Here is a 23,576-nt window from a genome sequence, read left to right as displayed (position 1 = left end):
AGTAATTAATATCTCCATGCTTTATCTACCTCATGAATTCTAGGTGAGATAAAATGATATTACAAAAGTTTTAATCCATTAGGCATTTGATGAATTTTACTTCTCTTTCCTAACAAATCAGTTGTATTTAATGTTGATGAGCTTTTCTTGATGTCATTGTTTAATATCAAGTATTCCTGCTCCATGTTTTTTACCTGATGTTGTAGATAGTAAGTGTGACAGTGATATGACTCAATATCTTTTTTGGAGACTCTGCATGTTTTTGCTTGGTTTTTGTTTCATTTTTCTGTATGAAACCATTTAAAGGTTTTTATCTTTATCTTCACTGTTCTAACATTTCATCATTATGTGTCTATGTGTGGATAGTTACCCTTTATCCTTTCTGCCACGCAACTTGCTGGTGGTCAGTAAATCTGGGAAATTTTCTTCCATGATTTAGTTACTTTTCCTCTTCACCTTTATTTTAACCTCTCTCTCTGGAAATCTACCTAGAACAACATTGGTATATCTGGATCTCTTTTCACCAAGGTTCAGTTTTCCCTTTAGGTTCCAGCATGTACCCATTTCACTTGCCTTGGTAAAGAATTATTTGGTTCAATATTACTTGGTAATTCACCAATTATCAGAGAACATTCTACTCTTAAATCACGCCATATTAAGTGTCCCCCCTCCCCCTCATTTGGTGAAGGAGGGGAGTGTTAAATCTCCTGTTGCTTAATTTTAGCATTTTGCTTTCTATGATATTTCCCTCAGATATTTGATAGTTCATGTTGGTGTGCTCAGAATTGTTTTGAGCACCTCAGTCTCCATCTCCCGCCTAATCTGTTTACCATGGTCTGCTCGGGTGGAGTGAAGGGAAAGGGAACATGCTCCTGATGTGGTTGTCCTCTGACTGCCAGAGATTCTCCACCTCTTCTGGGTGTCTAAAGGTAATATGAGCTCTGCTGTTCATTCCCAGTCTCAGGACTAATACTCAATGTGTTTGCACATGGCCTTCTGCCAAGTATTCAACACAAATAAAAGAGATGGAGAGAGAGAAAAAAAAAATTTGCTGCTCCAAACAAAGTTTTCTAATTAATCACCCTGATATACACTTCAAGACTCTCTTCTACTTCTTCATGAAGTGACCCCATGCTTAGAGCTTCCACAGAACCATTCTTACCTATAAGAAGCCTCTCTGCATATTTTGGGATCTGACTTTGTCAATGCCATTCTACCTACTTTCCTCTTGTTAGAAGTCTCTCAACATTTCTAGACTACTGGTGGTACCATTTCTTATTTTCCACTGCTTTAATGACTTTTTCCCTTGCAAGGCTGTTTCCCCATGTCTTGAAAATTCAATGCAATAGGAAGTAAGAAATGCATGCCCAATTCACCATCTTGTTCTCAAGCCCCATTAATCCATTATTAGATGATTCCTTGCAATCTATTCACCACTTCATATGCACTGGCAATTTGGAAAGTTATTCTCATAATTGGTAAACATGTTCTGTTAACAGATAATGTGTTGAGTAGTACTGCCAGAGACCATTTTGCCCAGAAGTGCCTAGAAAACAATCCCCCTGATCACCTCCCCAATCCACGCCTAACTCCCAAGGACGGCCCTAAACAAATGACTGCTTGGTGTGCAGGTATGAACATCACAGTTCCTGCATCCTATAGCTGGAATAATATGAAATCATGCATTTTTGAAAGGTTTCACAGGATTTCCTTGCAAGATTAATATTTGGTTATCCATTGTGGTAACTGGCTTAAGAACATACTCATTATCAGCTGCCTTGCCTTCCCTGTCTTATATATCAATGCCTCTGCTGGTGTTCACTGCCCCACCCAAGTAAATTCTTTGTGTTTAAATCTCTAACTTCAGGGAAACAGAAACTAAACTGTCACCATGCAGCAAATAGCCATTGGATTATGAAATGTGTCCAGTCAGCATCCATCTAAGTATTATTTGAATAAAGTAGCCAACCAGATACACATATAGAAAGAAATCATTAATTTTTCCCCATGTATTATGATTATTTGAATCTGAACATAAAACATATGGAGGGGAGCAGCCAAGATGGCTAAATAGAAACAGCTCTGCTCTGCAGCTCCCACCAAGAAGGATGAAAACTGCGATGAATTCTGCATCTTCAATTGAGGTACCAAGGTTCTCATTGGGACTGACTAGGTGGTTGGCGTGACTCACAGAGAGCAATAAAAAGCAGGGTGGAGTGAGGGCCCAGCCGAGAGCTACACAGGGCAAAGGGAGCTCCCTCCTCCAGCCAAGGGAGGTGGTGAGGGATTGTGCTAGCCTCCTTGAAGATCAAGCTTTTCCCACGGATCCTTGCAACCTGAGGATCAGGAGGTCCCCATGTGAGCCCACGCCACCAGGGCCTTGGATCCCAAGAACACTGCAGTGCAGACTCACAGTGGCTGTGCAGGTGGGCAGAAACTTGAGCAGGCACTGAGACACAGGAGTATTTGCATACTCTGGCTCTGGGAACTTTAGTAAGGCAAGAGATCCATCCACTCCGGGGGAAGGGGTCTGAAGCCAGGAAGCCAAGCAGCCTCACTCCCATGGAGCCCCACGAGGTAAAACTCACTGGCTTGGAATCCCAGCTGGACAGCGCAGCAGGCTGGAGATTGCCTAAGAAGACTTAGTTACTGGGGGAGAGGGGCAGTCGCCATCACTGCGCTCCAGTTGGCCTTTTTCCCCTGCTGCTGGTGCCAGCGAGACTGGCCAGTATGGACCAGGAACAATTCCCCACAGCACAGTACAGCATCTGAAGCAGGTAGTGGCCAGAAGACTTCTTTAAATGGGACCCTGATCCACTCTTTCTCACAGGGTGGGGCCTCCCTACAGGAATTTCAGCATCCCCAGCCAGGGGTTTATGGATAGAACTCATATCCCTGAGAGGAGCCCCCAGGAGGAGGGATGGCTATGGTATCGTGGATCAACGGTCTTAATCTTTTCTGCCGGCTGGTTTTCGAGAGTCATGACAGCTTGGACGAGGGGGAATTCCCACAGCACAGCACACCTGCTCTGCCAAGGGGCAGCCCAACTGCTTATCTAAGTGGGTCCTTGATCTTGCTTCTCCTGACTGGGTGAGACCTCCCAATGGAAGTCTCCGTACATGTCATACAGGTACATTCTGGCTGGCAACAGGTCGGTGCCCCTCAGGGACAGAGGAGGGAGCAGGCTGCCATCTTTGTTGGTCTGCAGCCTCCACTGGGGATACTTCCAGGGGCAGGAGGGACCCAGGTGAACAGGGTCTGGAGTGGACCCCCAGCAAACTGCATCAGCCCTATGGAAGAGGGGCCTGACTGCTAAAAGAAAAACAAACAGAAAACAACAACAACAACAATGAAATCAACAAAAAAGACCCCACAAAAACCCTATCCAAAGGTCAGCAGCCTCAAAGATTAAAGGTAGATAAACCCATGAAGATGAGAAAAAAATCAAAGTAAAAATACCAAAAACTCAAAAAGCCAGAGTGCCTCTTTTCCAAGTGATCTCAACACATCTCCAGCAAGGGCACAGAACTGGGCTGAGGCAGAGATTGATAAATAGACAGAAGTAGGATTCAGAAGATGGGTAATAACAAATTTCACTGAACTAAAGGAGTATGTTCTAACTCATTGCAAGAAGCTCAGAACCATAAGACATTACAGGAGCTATTAACTAGAACATGCAGGAGCTATTAACCAGAATAACCAGTTTAGAGAGGAACATAAATGACCTAATGGGGCAGAAAAACACAACACGAGACCTTCACAATGCAAATACAAGTACTAATAGCTGAGTAGACCAGGTGGAAGAAAGGACATCAGAGCTTGAAGACTATTTTGCTGAAATAAGGTAGGCACACAAAATTAGAGAAAAAGGAATATAAAAGAACAAACAAAACCTCCAAGAACTATGGGATTATGTTAAAAGACCAAACCTATGACTGATAGGGGTACCTGAAAGAGATGTGAAGAATAGAACCAAGTTGGAAAACACACTTCAGGATATCATTCCAGAGAACTTCCCCAACCTAGCACAAGAGGCCAACATTCAAATTCAGGAAATCCAGAGAACTCCAGTAAGATAATCCACGAGAATATCAACCCCAAGACACATATTCATCAGATTCTCCAAGGTCGAAATGAATGCAAAAAATGTTAAGGACAGCGAGAGAAAGCCCAGGTCACCTATAAATAGAAGCCCATCAGACTAACAGCAGACCTCTCAGCAGAAACCCTACAAGTCATAAGAAATGGTGGGGGAGGGGGGGCATATTTAACGTTTTTAAAGGAAAAAAAAATTTAAATCTAGAATTTCATATCTGGTCAAACTAAACTTCAGAAGCAAAGGAGAAATAAAATCTTTTTCAGACAATCAACTGTTGAAGGAATTCATCAATACCAGGCCTGCCTTGCAAAACCTCCTGAAGGAAGCACTAAATATGTTTTTAAAAAAGTTACTAGCCACTATAAAAACACACTGAAGTATACAGACCAGGGACACTATGAAGCACCTACACAAGGAGTTCTGTAAAATAACCACCTAGCATCATGATGACAGGATCAAATTCACATATAACAATATTAACCGTAAAGGTGAATGGGCTAAATGTCCCAATTAAAAGACACAGAATGGAAAGCTAGCTGGGTAAAGCATCAAGATCTATAGGCATGCTGTATTCAAGAGACCTATCTCACATGTAAAGACACACACAGACTCAAAATAAAAATAAGGAGAAAAGTTTACCAAGAAATGGAAAGCAGAAAAAAGCAGGAGTTGCAAACCTAGTTTCCGACAAAACAGACATTAAACCAACAAAGATTTAAAAAGACAAAGAAGGGCATTACATAATGATAAAGGGGGTCAATTCAATGAGAAGATCTAACTATTCTAAATATATATGAATCCAATACAGGAGCATCCAGATTCATAAAACAAATTCTTAGAGATCTACAAAGAGACTTAGACTCCCACACAATAATAGTGGGAGACTTTAACACCCCACTGTCCATATTAGATCATTGAGACTGAAAATTAATAAAGATATTCAGGACTTGAAATCAACTCTGGATCAAGTGTACCTGATAGATTTCTACAGAACTCTCAACCCAACAGAATATACATTCTTTTCAACACCACATGGCACTTACTCTAAAATTGATCACATAGTTGGAAGTAAATCATTCCTCAGCAAATGCAAAAGAACTGAAGTCATAATAGTCTCTCAGACCATAGCACCATCAAATTAGAACTCAAGATTAAGAAACTCACTCAAAACCATACAACAACATGGAAATTGAACAATCTGCTCCTGAATGACTCCTGGGTAAATAATGAAATTGAGGCAGAAATCAAGAAGTTCTTTGAAACCAATGAGAACAAAGGGACAACATACCAGAATCTCTGGGATGCAGCTAAAGCAGTGTTAACAGGGAAATTTATAGCACTAAATGCCCACATAAAAAAGCTAGAAAACCTCAAATTGACCCCTTAACATTACAACTGCAAGAACTAGAGAACCAAGAGCAATGAAACTCCAAAGCTAGCAGAAGAAAGGAAATAAGCAAGGTCAGAGCAGAACTGAAGGAGATAGAGACACAAAAAAAATCCTTCCAAAAAATCAATGAATCCAGGAGCTGGTTTTTGGAAAATACTAACAAATAGACCACTAGCTAGACTAATAATAAGGAAAAAAAGGAAGAATCAAATAGACACAACAATAAAAAATGATAAAGGGGATATCAGTACTGACTCCACAGAAATACAAACAACCATCAGAGATTACTATAAACACCTCTATGCAAATAAACTAGAAAATCTAGAAGAAGTGGATAAATTCCTGGACACATACACCCTCCCAAGACTAAACCAGGAAGAAGTTAGATCCCTGAATAGACCAATAACAAGTTCTGAAATTAAAGCAGTAATAAATAGCTTACCAATCCAAAGAAAGCCCAGGACCAGATGGATTTACACCTGAATTCTACCAGTCACACAAAGAGGAGCTTATACCCTTCCTTCTGAAACTATTCCAAACAATTAAAAAGGAGGGACTTCTCTCTAACTCATTCTATGAGGACAGCATCACCCTGACACCAAAATCTAGCAGAGTCACAACAAGAACAAAAAGGAAACTTTAGGCCAATATCCCTTAATACTTAGGTGATGGGTTGATAGGTGCAGCAAACCACCATGGCACACATTTACCTACGTAACAAACTTGCACATCCTGCACATGTACCCCAGAACTTATAATAAAAATTAAAAAAAATATATTACAAGCATTTTTATTGTATGGCATACAGCAGAATATTCAAATATATTGTATAGCTTAATATTTGGGTCAAAAGTTTACATAATAAAGGATTCTGTGATAACATAACTTTAATAAATACTACATACTATCTTTTTAGAAATTTGCAGTGCATATGTGCATATTAAAAGTGAAGAGAAAGTTTATAATAAAAACTAAACAAAATGAAAATCTGAAGTTGGTATTTTGAAGTAATTGGCAGTAAATTTGAAGTTAGTACTTTCTCAAACTAAGTTGACCAGAGAATCTCTTTCTAACATAATTCTTATCAATATCTATTGAAATCAGTGGTTTGTTGAGCATAATTTTCATCAATAGCACTGAGAAAAGATGGTGTGTGTATCTGTGGAAAGCTAATTGACTTATACAATTATAAAAATACATAATTTTGCTTTTATTAGCTCCAAACTCTTACCAGAAAACCATGGAGACATTAGTAATTAATCATTAAATCTCAGCTACAATGGAAAGTAATATTGCTTAAAAGAGCGCCTTTCAAATTTGATTTTTAGTTCAGATCAAATCTTATCGAGTAGACTTGTAAAATCTTTGATCTTTTTATTTTGCTCCAGATTCTTATCTATTAACACATTTAAAACATAAAGTTGAGGTGACAAAAATTGGTGTCTATGTAAGCTCCATTAAAGACCATAAATAATTATAGGAGTCATTCAAAAGAGAGGTCCCTTGGATTAGGGTGAATCTATCACATTATTAGATAACTATAGTTTCTTTCTTTTTTCAAGGATTAAAACATAGTCATCAAATACTCATTACTTAAGAGATATAATGTAACTATCAAATAATGATATTTTTTGAAGATTTTTATGTGTTTGACAGCAAAAGACATTTAAATATCCAGCTTTTTAAAAGGGGACATACATGTCATTGGCTTCTAATTTCACTGTACCTTGAGCACTGATGCATAACTGGACTATGGATTCGTAGACTTGCTTAAGTTATAAGAATTTATAGAGTTATTAAAATCTGCAATTCTCAGTTAATGTGCCAATTATTCATTAAAGATGCATTTAACATTTAATTTTATTCTTCTTGATGAGAGTTATTTTTACTCTCTGATCTTCAAACTTCTATCAGAAATCTCTTCAAAGTACATTCCTAATCATATTACCCCCTCACAAATCTCTTGTTATTTTGATGCCAATAATATTGTATTCTCCAAATACATCTGTAAGTTTCCCACCCATTGTAATAAAGACCTAGTTTAAATGTTTCTTCATTAATAAGGCAGGTCTTAATCCCACCCCACTAATATTAATCTTTTATTTCTCTGCATTTTTATTTCTACTGAAATGGTAACAACAATATCACTAGTTCTTATGTGCAATAAATAAGTTAATGTGTGTGAAGTATCAAGCATGGAGCTTGGCAGATACTAAAGTACAATAAATTGTAGCTATTAATATGTCTTATCATTATAGCACAAAATCTGCTTTGTGTTAGAGTTATTTATGAACAAATATGTCTCTTCCTAGTAGCATATAAACCCACTAAGGACAGATTTTACCATGCAAATCCATCTTAGTATCTCCCAAGGTGTTGACGATTTCTCTGGTATACATTCCTTATTTGTTTTACTTTTAATCCATAGTTAATCAATGCAAAACTGAACTTATATGAATTCAAATGTAATATCTCTGTCTTGAAGGGAGCAGAATCAATACATTTTAAAATTCACAAACATACCAAATATGTACTATGTGTTTATCATATTGTATGTTCCATGGCAATATTAGAATAGGATTAGCTGTGACAAAGTTATTTTTTGAAATATTTACCTATATGTGCGTGTGTCTGTGCACATCTACCTGCAATAACTTTATCTCCCAAATTGTTGGTCACTACTCAAGCTAGTCTTTGGTTGTCACTGTTCAATGGAAGGGAGGCCACAGCAGACATTTCACTAAAACTCCTTGGCTTGGCAAGAGGAGGCAGAGGCTGAGTAAGAAAAGATACATACATATTAGATGCTGGAGTGAGTTTCTTAAAAGGATCCTTAAAAGGATCTTAAAAGGATCACATTCAAGTTTTGAGGACGGTGAGGGGAAAAGAACTTCCAAATAGAATACAATTTACAAAGAGTAGAAATCTATGCTTTGTTTGTCATATGACTTAGCGATCTTCAAGACTCCAGCCTTTACACTTCAGCATCATGTAACAGCAGACAAATTAGGCAAAAATGTCAAGTTTTACCAGAAAGATCAGTTTGCTCTGAGACAGTTTGTGAAGCTTTTTGTGGATGCAGTGTGACAGAAGAGAAAAGCAAGATTTTTCTCTGCTCCCAGGAAAGGCATAAAAGTAAGCATAAAAAAAGAGAGAGAGAGAGATTGTAAACAAGCAAGAAAGTTAGGTGGTAGAGTCCAAGGATCTCATTGTTGAAATAATGTCATGTTGTAGTAGAAAACAGCATTAATCTTACAACTAGGATTTCAGAGATAGCATGACTATCTTAGGTAATATCAGGGTGAAAAATGATTATAGCTGAGAGTAATACAGAACAATATTTATTGTAAAGGATATATGAGATGGACACATGACAATCTAGAATCAGATAACTCCTCCCTCGATACATCTTTGATTATAAATGAGTCTGTCATCTACACCTGTAATTAAATACCATCTCAGAAAATAAAAGGAGATGGAAAGTAAAACCTTTCCTAATGTAGAAAATTACGAATTGAATTTAAAAAATTACTGAGTTGCTGGGCACCATGGCTCACGTCTGTAATCCCAGCACTTTGGGAGGCCGAGTCAGATGGATCACCTGAAGTCAGGAGTTTGAGACCAGCCTGGTCAACATGATGAAACTCCACCTCTACTAAAAACACAAAAATTAGCTGGACATGGTGGTGGGCACCTGCAATCCCAGCTACTCGGGAGGCTGAGGTAGGAGAATTGCTTGAACCTAGGAAGCGAGGTTGCAGTAAGCTGAGATCGTACCATTTCACTCCAGCCTGGGTGACAAGAGTGAAACTCTACCTCAAATGAAAAAAAAAAATTACTGAGTTAATAGTTCTACAGAAATGACTAGGTTCAGTTATGTTCTACCAGACTGAAGAGACTCGATAAAAAGATCTCTATAAGTTATAGAAACAAAAAGAATATTTGTCCATCTGATTCATGCACTGTAAAGTTTGTACTTGGAACGTATTCAATATGCCTTGAAGAGTGTCATTCAAAATGCCAGATGACTTTTCTATCCCTTGTAAGTTTGGAGAAATGTATAATATTAAAGACACCAGTTTAAAATGCAGTACAAAATGAGAGATGAAGGTCTGTAGCAGGATGAGCCACAGACAAAACCCCTCAGACACCGAGTTAAAGAAGGAAGGGCTTTATTCGGCCGGGAGCATCGGCAAGACTCATGTCTCAAAAACCGAGTTCCCCGAGTGAGCAATTCCTGTCCCTCTTAAGGGCTTACAACTCTAAGGGTGCCCACGTGAGAGGGTTGTGATCGATTGAGCAAGCAGGGGGTATGTGACTGGGGGCTGCATGCACCAGTAATTAGAACCGAACAGAACAGGACAAGGATTTTCACTGTGCTTTTCTGTACAATGTCTGTAATTTGTAGATAACATAACTGATTAAGTCAGAGGTTGATCTTTAACTACCAGGCCCAGGGTGTGGCGCTGGGCTGTCTGCCTGTTGATTTCATTTCTGCCTTCTAGTTTTTACTTCTTCTTTCTTTGGAGGCAGAAATTGGGCATAAGACAATATGAGGGGTGGTCTCCTCCCTTAGGTCTATATTATTTCCAATGTGCAACATTATTTTAAATAATGGAATGTATCTTATGCAGAATCCTGATATATAAATAAAATTGATTGGGTGATCCTATCTTTCAGTTATATTTTTCTAGAGTGGTATGCAACATGAATTTAATATGTGTATCAGTCCATTCCCACACTGCTGTAAAGAATGACCTGAGACCAGGTAGCTTACAAAGAAAAGAGTTTTAATTGACTCATAGTTCTGCAGGCTGTACAAGAAGCATGGCTGGGAGGTCTCAGGAAACTCACAATTATGGTGGAGGGCAAAGGGGAAGAGAATACATCTTCACATGCTGGAGCAGGAGAGAGAATGAAGGGGGAAGTGCTACACACTTTTAAACAACCAGATCTTGTGAGAACTCACTCTCTAGAATTCAGACTCATGTTATCTCTGAATTCCTAGTTGTAAGATTCATGACGAGAACAGTAAGGAGGAAATCTGCCCCCATGATCCAATCACCTCCCACCAGGTCCCTACTCCAACACTGGGAATTAGAATTCAATACAAGATTTGGGTGGTAACACAGAGCCAAACCATATCAGTATACTCAAGAGAAAACCCAGCTATACAGAAACGGGCTAAAGTGAACATAGTAGGGACACAAAATAAATATAGCATATTAAAAATAATGACACATTGGTGAAAAATATCTATAATGAAAATTAAAATGTCAGAAAAGATGAATGAGTTATAAATGAATCTGAGATTTCACATTTAGCTATAAAGAGAATCCATTCTGTTGTAGAAGGAAGAAATCATGATACTCAGGCAGATCATTAGTCCTGTTATAGTCATAGAATCAGAATTTTAGAAACAGGAAATACTTTATTGATCAGTTTGTTCATTCTAATAATTTTAGAGATTACAAATCAACATTTAATAATTTGAGATGTACATTTGAGATATTTCTGTATGCCAAGCAGTCAAAATAACAGCATACCCTGCCCTCATAGAGCTTATACTACATTAAAAGAAAAACAATGAACTAACAAACTAAATTGCTATATAAATGTTGGGAAGTGATAAGTGCTAAAAGACAAAACCAGAACTGCTGGATTGGAAGTAAGTGGAGGGTAACCTTTTAAATAGGATGGAAAAATAAGGGCCCCTCAAATTAGTTACATTCAAGTAAAACCTAAAGAATGTGAGAGAGCAAGCTATGGATAAAGGGGAACCATAGGAACAAGTCTCTGAGATGGGAATATTCCCCAATTCTTACAAAAATAAAAGGTTAAGTTACATGTTCAAAAACCCAATTTTAGTTAGAGACAGAGACAACTCAATAATTCAGTCTCTAGATTCCCAGCGTAGTTTTTTCCACACTACCTAATGAACTTTAGTTGTTGGTAGAATATCACTATGCAATTGCCCTAAAAGCAGTTAGAGGACCAGCCCTAGATATGTACATTTATAAACTGTTAAAGTAAATAAATGAAGGAACTAACAGAAAGGGCAAACTCTCCTTGACAGACAAATGCCTTTTTAGTCTTGCTAACACCTACAATTTTCATCTGTAGGAATTGGCGAAAGATTTCAGTTTGAATAATGTCCATTCAATTCTGAAATGTGACTCCCAGATTTTTTATTTATTTTTGCAGCCCCAGGATGACAGAGTGATTTGTCATAGACATAAATATCACTTCTTCTCTTTGCTAAAGAAATCCACAAGAAGAGCATGGTAATATAATCATTAATTCTGCATATTTTTAATTTTTTTCTTTATGTTAAAATATGATATCATTTTGACAATATAAGGGTATTAAGACATCATATAGTCACTTACTGGCTAAAATAAAAAAGATAAAAAATAACAAATGTTGACCAGGATATGAAACAACCAGAACTCTTACATACTTCTGGTGATAGTCTAAATTGACACATGTAATTTTTATGGTTGGCAGTATTAAAGATGAATATATGCATATCCTGTGATGCAAAATTTGCTCCCCTCTATACTTAACAATTTGCATATATTCACCTAAAGAAATGTACAAAATATTCATGGAAGCACTATTCATAGTGGCTCTAATTGGAAATTACCTAGGTGCCTATCAAGAGTGAATGGAATAGTAAATTGTCATATTTGTACAATGGAAAACCATACAGCAATAGAAAGAAAAAAAAAAAAAAACACAGTACAACATGCACCAATGCAGATAAACCTAATTTCACTTACACCACAAAAATGTCCTTCTGAGCCCTCCAAACTCTTTCAAACTTTGCCCACACTCAGTTCCAAAGCCACTTCCACATCTTCACGGGTCTTTATGTCAATACTCACTCATGGTCCAATTTTCTGTGTTAGTCCGTTTTTGAATTGCTATAAGGAAATATCTGAGGCTGGGTAATTTACAAAGAGATTTTTTTTTTTTTGGCTTGCCATTCTCTAGGCTGTACAGAAAGCATGGCACCAGCATTTTCTCTTAGTGAGGGCTCAAGAAACTTTCACTCATGGTGGAAGAAGGTGAAAGGGAAGCAGGTACATCAAACGGTGAAAGTGGGAGCAAAAGAGAGAGGGGAGCAAGAGTGAGAGGGGGAAAGTGCCACACTCATTTTAAACAACCAGTTCTCACATGAACTACCAGAAGGAGAACACATTACCATGGGGATGGTGCCAAGACATTCATAAGGGATCTACTGTCAAGACCCAAACACTTCCCACTAAACCCACCTCCAATATTGGAGGTCACATGTGAACATGAAATTTGGAGAAGACAAAACATGCAAATCATGTAATTCAAAATAGCTTAGATACGAAAACAACCTAAGCATCTTTGTACAGATAAATGAAATGTTTATATATATATATGTGTGTGTGTGTGTGTGTGTTTATATATGTTTATATATATATGTGTGTGTATATATGTATATACGTATATACATATATAAAATTAGCTGTTACTCAGCCATAAAAATAAGAAAACTACGCCATTTGTGACAATATAAGTGAAACTGGAGTATTTTATGTTAAGTGAAATAAGCCACATACAGAAAGACAAACAAAGCATGATCTCACTTATACATGGAACCTAATAAAGTCAAACTTTGCTGGGCGTGGTGGTTCAGGCCTGTAATCCCAGAACTTTGGGAGGCCCAGGTGGGCAGATCACTTGAGGTCGGGAGTTAGAGACCAGCCTGGCCAACATGGTGAAACCCCATCTCTATGAAAAATACAAAAATTAGTTGGGCATGGTGGCACAGGCCTGTAATCCCAGCTACTTGGGAGGCTGAGGCAGTAGAATCACTTGAACCTGGGAGGCGGAGGTAGCAGTGAGCCAAGATTGTGCCACTGCACTCAAGCCTGGGCTACAGAGTGAGACTCTGTCTCAAAACAATAAATAAATAAAGTCAATCTCATATAAACAGAGTAGAAGGGTGCTTGCCAAGTGTCAGAGGTAGGTAAATTGGTAGATGTTGTTAAATTATATGTATTTTCTATTATAAGTTTTGGAGATCTAATGTACAGCATGGTAACTATATTTAACAATAATGTATTGTATACTTGAAATTTGCTAACAGAGTAGATCTCAAGTGTCCTCACCACAAAAAAGAAAAAAAAGGTAACTGTGAGGTGGTGACTATATTAACTTGAATTGATTTTGATAATCATTTCACCATGTGTATGTGTACTGAAACAACATATTGTATGTCATAAATATATATGTGTGCAAATCACTTTTATTTCTGTCATCAAACTTATAAAGTATAAAATTATTATAACTATAAAACTATGTTATTGAATACAAAAAGTAAAAAGATGTAATTTGTGATATTAACACAAAGTGGGGGAGATGTAAAATGGCAGAGTTTCTGTACACTGATGTAGTTACATAGTTATCAGATTAAAATAAATTGTCATAAGTATAAAATGCTTTTTATATGTTTTTTATAAGTTCCTGGAAACCTCAAAGAAAATACTCACAGATGGCATAGAACAGAAAATGAGAAAATACTTGAAAGATGTCACTACAAAATATCAACAAAACACAAAGGAAGGCAGCAAGAGAATAAAAGCGGAAGAAAATAGCTACATCAAGAAAGTAAACAGTACCAAAATGAGTGCAGGCAAGTCCTTCCCTATCAATAATTCCTTTACATGTAAATGTATTAAACTCTCCAATCAAAAGAGGTACAGTGGTTGATAGGAAAAGAATAAAACAATATCAAACTATATGCTGTCTATAAGACACTCACTTTAGATTGAAGGACACACATAGACTGAAAGTAAAAGGGAAAAAGTTGTTGCAAGCAAATGGCATCAAAAGAGAGTATAGGTTGCCATACTTACACAAAAAGTACTTTAAGTGAAAACTCTTACAAGAACATAATGATAAATGGGTCATTTATCTGAGAATATATAACAATTATAAATACATATATGCATTTAACATAAGAGAACCCAAATATATAAACATTGACATAATTAAGTGAAGACATAGTAAAACAATAATAGAATATTTCAAATCCAAAATTAAATAATGAAAATAAACAGTTTAATGAGGAAATAAAGGATTGAAAAATACTAACAGGTCAAAAGACATATTACATTGAACAGCAACAGAATACACATTCATCTCAACAGCAAATGAAACATCTTCCAGGATAGATCACATGGTAGGTCACAAAGCAAATCTTAACAAATTAAGAAAATTGAAATCCTAACAAGTACCTTTTCCAAACACAATGAAATGAAACTAGAAAGCAATAGTTGAAACTTGGAAAATTCACAAATATATTGAAATTAATCAACACAGTTTTGAACAACAAATGTACAAAATGAAATCACAAAAATAATTAGAAAACATCTTCAGACTAATGAAAACAAAAAAAATACAACATACCAAAAGTTATGGAATGCAGTAAAAGCAGTACTATGAGGGACACTAACGGCAGTAACTACAACCATTGAATAAGAAGAAGGATCTCAGATAAACAACCTAACTCTGCACCTCAAGAAAGCAGGGGGGAAGGAAAGATGGTCAACTAGACACAGACAAGTGAAGAGCTCCCATGGAGAGACTGAGGCAACGGGTATCCTTTCAACAGATCTTCAGAGGGAAGGCACTGAAAGTGGACAGAGGAAAGACACAGGAGCTGGGATTAAGGGGGAGAAAGTTGGAAACCCTGCATGGGCTGCCACACACTGGGATTCATTTTTGCACCACAACCGCTTCAGGAGAAAGGGTGAGTTGAACTGGCAAGGAGCAATCCACTCTCACCACAGGCCTCTGGAAGTCTGCGAAGGAGACCCATCGTCCAGAACGGACACTTGAGGTGGCAGAGGTGGCAGGGAGAACTGCTTAGAGAATTGGTGGAACAGTAAGACCACTGATGTAGAGCACAGAGGCTTTGGTGCAGGGGTGTCTGTAGTTGAGCATGGCCAGCGATAACCATCCCTATAGGCTTGACTTGCTCCCATAGGGGACTTTAGCCCTAGGGGAACTGTCGGACCCAATCTCTGCTGAGCGGTCTTGCTCATCCAATGGGCCTGGTCCAACCTGAGCACTCCTTGGTCTTCCCAGAGCCCCCAGCCTGGCCACACCTGCTTATAGGTCAGTCTTGAGAGCCCTGGGGGCCCACACCATAGCTTCTGTGCTGGCGGACTATGGCTTACCAGCATAGAGCTCCAGCAAGGCAGCCCCTAGGGCTGTGCACCACCCCAGATGTACCTTCCCCATACTGCAGCTGGTGCGTGTTTGCAAGAGTGGGTTTTGTTTACCCGTCCCACCAGCACACATGAGTGTAGTCTCCTCCCTCTGTCCCTGGGGACCACCATTGCAGTTGGAGTCTTGGCAGGCACAAAACCAGCAAGCCCTACCTCCACCAGCATCCAGCCCTTGCGCTAATACTTTGAAGAGAACAGAGGATCCTCTCACACCCTGAGGGATCACTCCTGTGTGTGATCAGCTTCCTTGCTTGTGCCACTGTGGTGAATGTCTGCAGTGATGCACCCACCCCTATATCCACTAGCATTCTGCTGAAGCTGCTGCACCTTAACACTGCCAGCGCAGTGGACTCCAAACCTCAAGGAGCCAGAGAACAAAGTCGGGGCTCAATACAAGTCCCCCAGAGTTAGAGCACACAGCCCAGGAGTTGAGAACTGAGTGTTTGCCTTCTAACATCTCCCAGAAACAAAGCCAGTTGGGTCAATCAACCTTATGCCACAATCACACACTCAAGATAATCAACTAGGAGAAAATAAAAGAAAAACCCATCCAAAGGTCAGCGGTCTCAAAGATTGAAGTCAGAGAAGCCCACAAAGATGAGAAACAATCAGCACAAGAATGCTGAAAATTCAAAAAGCCATCTTTGACAAACCCACAACCAACATCAAAGCGAATGGGAAAAAGCTGGAAGAACTCCCCTTGAAAACCAGCACAAGACAAAGATTCCCTCTCTCACTACTTGTATTCAACATAGTATTGGAAGTGCTCACCAGGGCAATCAGACAAGAGCAAGAAATAGGGGATATCCAAATAGGAAGAGAGGAAGTCAAACTATCCCTGTTTGCAGGCAAAATGATCCTACATCAAGAAAACCCCATAGTCTCAGTCAAAAAGCTTCTTAAGCTAACAAACAACTTCAACAAAGTCTTAAGATACAAAAATCAATGTGCAAACATGACTAGCATTTTTATACACCAACACTAGTCAAGCTAAGAGCCCAATCAAGAATGTACAACCCTTCACAATGGACACAAAATGAATAGAATACTTAGGAATACAGCTAACAAGGAAAGTGAAAGATCTCTACAAGGACAACTACAGACGAGTGTGGAAGGAAATCAGAGATGACACAAACAAATGAAAAAAATTCCATGCTCATTGATAGAAAGAATCAATATTGTTCAAATGGCCATACTTTTCAAAGCAATTTATAGATTCAATGCTATTCCTATTAAACTACCATTGACATTCTTCACAGAACTAGAAAAACTATTTAAAAATTCATATGGAACCAACAAAGAGCCAAAATAGCCAAGGCAATCCTATGCAAAAGGAACAAACCTGGAGGCATCACCCTACCTGACTTCAATCTATACTACAGGGCTACAGTAGCCAAAACAACATGACACTGGTACAAAAACAGGCACAGAGACCAATGGAACAGGACAGAGAACTCAGAAATAAGACTGCATACCTACAACTATCTGATCTTTGACAAATCTGACAAAAACAAGCAATGGGGAAATGATTCCCTTTTCAATAAATAGTGCTAAGATAACTGGCTAACCATAAGGACAAGATTTAAATTGGACCCCTTCCTTATACCAGATACAAAAAATAACTCAAGATAGATTAAAGACGTAAATATAAAACTCAAAACTATAAAAATCTTGGAAGTAAACCTAGCAATATCATTCAGGAAGTAGTCACAGGCAAATGTTTCATGACAAAGATGCCAAAAGCAATTAGAACAAAAGCAAAAATTGAGAAATGGGATCTAATTAAACAAAAGAGCTTATGCACAGCAAACAACACTATCAACAGCACAAACAGATAACTTACAAAATGGGAAAAAACATTTAGACAAAAGTCTAAAATCCAGCATCTATAAGGAACTGAAACAAATTTATTAAAAAAACTAACAACCTCTTTAAAAAGTGGGCAAAGGATATGAATAGACACTTTTCAAAAGAAGACATATATGTGACCAACAATCACATGAAAAAAAGCTCTACATCACTGATCATTAGAGAAATGCAAATCAGAGCCACAATGTGACACCATCTCACACCAGTCTGAATGATCATTATTATAAAGTCAGAAAATAACAGGTGCTGGCATTAGACAGATTGTCAAGGCTGAAAACTGGCAAAGATATTCCTGAAGTTAAACTCAACACTTGACCAACTGGATCCAATAGATATCTTTAGGATACTACACCCAACATACACAGAATATACACTCTTCTTATCTACTCATGGCACCTATCCTAAGACCAACCAAATGCTTGGCTATAAAGCAAGTCTCAACACATTTCAAAAAGAAATCACAATAAGCACACTCTCACACCACAGTGCAATAAAAAATAGAAAGCAATTCCAAGAGGATATCTCAAAATCATACAATCACATGGAAGTGAAATAACTTTTTCTTCAATGACTTTTGGGTAAAGAACAAAATTAAGGCAGAAATCAAAAACTAGTTTGAAATTAATAAAAAAGAGACATGATATAACAGGATCCTTGAGAAACAGCTAAATCAGTATTACAAGAAAAGCTTACAGTACTATATTCATCCATTTTCACACTGCTATCAAGACACACCTGAGACTGGGTAATTTATAAAGAGAGGTTTAACTGACTCACACTTCCACATGGTTGGGGAGGCCAAACTTACAATCGTGGCAGAAGGGGAAGAGGCACGTCTTACATGGCGGCAGGCAAGACAGAACGAGTGTGTGTGAGTGCAGAAAAATACTACCATTTATAAAACCATCATATCTGAGTATTTACTCACTATCACAAGAACAGCATAGGGAAAACTGACCCCATAATCAAATCACTTCCCACCACATCTCTCCCTCAACACCTGGGGTTTACAATTCAAGATGAGACTTGGGTGAGGACACAGCCAAACCATATCAAGCACTAAACACCTACATCAAGAAGATAGAAGGATCTCAAATTAAGAACCTAATGTCACACCCAGAGGAACTAGAAAAATAAGAGTAAACCAAAATCTAGCAGAAGAAAATAAACAACCAAAATTCAGTTCTTCAAGAAGAACTGAAAATTGAGACATTAAAATACAAAAAATCAATAATACCAAAATCTGTTTTCTGAAAGAATAAATAAGAATAGACCACTAGCTTGAATAACAAAGGGAAAAAAGAAGATCCAAATAAGCACATCAGAAACAACAAAGCTACAATATAATTAACTCCATAGCAAAAAAAAAAAAAAAAAAAAAAAAAAAATTCCTCAGAGACAATTATCAACTCTTATAAGCACACAAACTGCAAAAACTAAAAGAAAATAAATGGGTAAACTCCTGGAAACACCTAACATCCCATTATTGAGCCAGAAAGTAACTGAACCACTGAACCAACCAATAACAAGTTCTAAAATTGAATCACTAATAAAAAAAACCTACCATCCAGAAAAAAGCTATGGGCATGATGGAGCCACAGCCAAATTCTACCAGACATGCAAAGAACTAGTACCAAAAATCCATAGGACAATCTTTCTTAATTTTTTTTTTTTTTTTTTTTTTGTTGTTGTTGTTGTTGTTGAGACGGAGTCTTGCTCTGTCACCCAGGCTGGAGTGCTGTGGCTGGATCTCAGCTCACTGCAAGCTCCGCCTCCCGGGTTTACGCCATTCTCCTGCCTCAGCCTCCCAAGTAGCTGGGACTACAGGTGCCCGCCACCTCGCCCGGCTAGTTTTTTGTATTTTTTTAGTAGAGACAGGGTTTCACTGTGTTCGCCAGGATGGTCTCGATCTCCTGACCTTGTGATCTGCCCGTCTCGGCCTCCCAAAGTGCTGGGATTACAGGCTTGAGCCACCGCGCCCGGCCTCTTTCTTCATTTTTAACCTTTTAAGCTATGTACTCGTTTCTGTAACTGTAATTAATCATGAAGAGATAAATATTCGAATGGGATACAGCAAACTGAATGCAATATTTTTTGACTTCTGTATAAACATAAATGTGAAAGTATGCCTAGTATGTACTTAAATACCATTTATAATCCCACAGATAACCTCTTTACATTCTTTTAAACACAGACTTTCATTCTCTGTAAAAGATTCTCTATAAACCCCACAGAGATTGTTAGTTGAGTAAAATGGACTGAATTTTATCAGAAACTATTAAGATCTTTTCTTGTTAATAAGCAAAGAAGCAACTGAAAATGGCTCTCCACCAGTAAAGATGTGAAGTTCCACTTCCTCTCTATTATACAAACAACATGTTAACAACCATTTTCTATAAAAGAGCAAAATATATTTTTAAAACAATGGCCTGGAAACTTTGGAAGGAACACCGTGGGAAGCCACTAAGGCTACCATTAGCAGTGAGATAACAGCCTACTAGCATCCCAAAGCAACAAAAAGCAGCCCAGCATGTAACTTATGGTCCAATTTGATCATGGAGATGGGAAAGCAATGCATTTCTGAACCAGACCCCATAAAATGAAGCATTTTATGTTAATATCATATTAATTCTACAAGAAGTTTGTGCTTCTCCAAAATGTGGCTTTTTGGGTTAATGATAGTCAACACTTATCAAATAACTATAGCATGAATCTAGAGAGTCATTTATCTCAGATCATGGATTTGTTAATAAATTCAGATGACTTGAGATTAGTCCCCAGAAGCTATAAGGATGTACTTCATCCAAGAACTCACCCAGAAGTAAATAAAATTAGATACTATAAGTGTCAATTTTAGATAGAAATGTCACTCAAGATAATATTAGCAACAAGAAACAAGTCCCTTAAAATTGAAATGAATCTAGGCTCAGAAAATTTTCTCTCCTAAATGTAACTTTCAAGGGGATTTCTTCCATAATTTGTGGTTTTGTCTAATGTTTTAGTCAGGAAACTAAAACAAAATTTATTCAAACTCTTTTCTCACAGAGTTTGGTCCCTTTGAACTGATATTTTATAATTTAGAAAAAATATTTTAAAGTCACTACATAGTTTAAATTTTCTCATCTCTACAATGTAAATCTAGATCTTTTTCTAATACAGAAAACTCCCATTTATTAAATGATAGGTAGGGATCAGAATACTCAAGGCCTTACAATTTTGGAGTTTATCCTAAGGATGATATGTTTGAAAATTAAAACAAACAATATTTACTGAACACTCAATTACATACCAAGTATTATAACAAGTTCCATGGACTGCCTTATTTACAAAAACCTTATGAGACAGGTACTATTTTACAGATGGAGAAAGAAATATTCATTAAGAAGTAATTTGAAGAAGCTCATATAATCAGTGAATACCCAAGTGGGGTTTCAGCTTTGGCTAATAGAAACCACAAAACATAATCTTAACAGCTCTATTAGTCAGATATTTGCTATGCACTTCTCAAATATATATGGCATACTTAGTATAAAAAATGTAAAAAGATCACACTAGATTCTGTTTCTTCATGTCTATTATCTTTTGATTGAATTATAAATTTAAAGCTATTCATATGAAAGTCTTAAAAGATTTTCTTTTAATTAAAAAATGATTGTAGATTTATAAGCAAGAATAAATTGATAAGAAAAGTGCAGTTTATTTAAGTTTATTGTTGTTTTCTATAAACAGATAAAGCACTGTATAGGAGGGGGATTCACAATGTCTAAATAGAGGTGACCGGGACTTGCCTCCTCCGACAAAGAACAACTAACGGTGAGCTAATTGCACTATTATATAGAGCTTCTAAGAGAGAACACTGGAATTCCCCAGTGAAGTGACAGGGAAACTCTGAGGCACAGAACAAGAGGGAAGCAAAGCAGCCAGCCCTGCTGGAATTGGCTTGTAGCCAGGAGGAACTCTCTATTGCTGGGAAAAGGTAAGCAAGATGTCTCCAGCCATCAAAATTCGCACTGTGGATTCTTAGAATTGTAGCCACAGGAGAGCACCTGCAGGCCCTAAGGTTAGTATGCAGAGGTGCGTGGAATCCACGTGATGGTGTTGTTCCAGAGAGAAAGCTCGCACTGAGTCCCACACAGCCCCTGAGACCCAAGTACCTGCAGCACAGTGCCATTTTGAGAGTCCAGCACCCCAGACTGCATCCTGCCCTAGGGTCCAATAATCCCTGCATTTCTTCATTTCTGAAACCCCACTGACATCTCTCCACATCCACTCAGAGGGTTGCAGCATCACACTGCCAACTGAATCCAGTGGTGCAGGAGGGTCGCCAGCACTCTAGCTCACACAGTGTCTTACACTCTGGGTAGTGGATGGTGCAGTTCATCTGGAAGGCTGCCTCCAGGATAAAGGGAACCAACGTGTATGCTCCCCAGATCCTGAGACTTGTTTGCCTGGGACCATTGCCATTGATAGCAACCCTTCCCCTACCAATGGCAGGACCACCAGGCACCTGCAAATGCCTCCAGGGGAACTGGGAATCAATCTAATACATCCATCAGTACTAAAGCCCACTCATGCTGATCAGTGGCCTGAGAATAAATCTGCACCACTGACGACCACTACTGCCACCAGAGACCCAGTAAACCATCTGGAGGCTTAGGGATCAACCTGCCCTGCCTGCCACATCAGGCACTTGTACACATGATCCAGGGACATGAGGACAGATGTGTTCCACCCACCATCACCACCCCCCAGTGCCCACAAACATAATCTGAGGCCTAGAGATAAATCCATCCTGCCATTGGATGCTGGTGCCCTTGCACATTCTCAAGAGCTTGAGGACAGGCATGTACCACTCAACATGACCACCACCCACAAATGTTATCTGGGTTCCTGGGTAGTAGTGCAGCCCAGCAACCACCACTGGTAACCAACCACACCTTATGGGGACCTAAAAATAGGCTCATTCAAGCCACAACAAGTGACTGTATGCACATCCCCGGGGCCAAGTGACAAGTCTACCCAGCCTACTGCCACTCTCCTTTAGGCACCACCTCATGGCCTTGGAATAGTCTGTCTAGCCTGCTGCCGCCACTATTGGTGCTCATGTGCTCTGCTCAGGGACCCAACAGTTAACCTACCACTGCTACTGCCACTGCTGATGCCTGGGCAACACGGTGAAACCCCGTCTCTACTAAAATACAAAAAATTAGCCAGGCATGGTGGCACGCATGTGTAATCCCAGCTACTCGGGAGGGTGAGGCAGGAGAATAGCTTGAACCTGGGAGGTGGAAGTTGCAGTGAGCCGAGACTGAACCACTGCACTCCAGCCTGGGTGACAGAGTGAGACTCCAACTCCAAAAAATAATAAAAAACAAAATAAATGCCTAAAAAAAAAAAAGAAATAATGTTATCAAAAAAGCTCAGTAAGCTACAAGACAATACAGAAAAATAATACAAAGACAGCAGAAAAACAATTCAGGATACAAACGAAAAATTCAACAAAGAAATAGACATCTTAAAAAAGAAACACATGGGAACTCTAGAACTAAAAAATTAATGAATATAATAAAAAAATACAAACAAGAAAACATATGAGAGAGAGGGGAAGCAAGGTGGCAGAATAGAATGCTCAACTGATAGTCCATGTGAAGACACCAGTTTTACAACTATCTATACAGAAAAGAAAAAAATATATGCCTTCATAAGAAACAAAAATCAGGTGAGCCCTCATAGTACTGGTTTTAACTTCATATCACTGGGATAGACACCGAGGATATAGAAAAAGTAGTCTTAAATCATTGACATGACCACTTTCCTACCCCCCAGCAGGATTGGCATGGTGTGGAGAGCATCTCAGGGTACTGTGGGAGAGAGAGTATAGTAATTGTGAGACATGGAACTCAGAGCTGTGCTGTTAGAGCAGAAAGGAAAACCAGACCAAACTCAG

Source organism: Macaca mulatta, chromosome X, assembly GCF_049350105.2.
Source record: "Macaca mulatta isolate MMU2019108-1 chromosome X, T2T-MMU8v2.0, whole genome shotgun sequence".
Taxonomy (NCBI): domain Eukaryota; kingdom Metazoa; phylum Chordata; class Mammalia; order Primates; family Cercopithecidae; genus Macaca; species Macaca mulatta.
Note: the sequence above shows the minus strand (reverse complement) of the source record.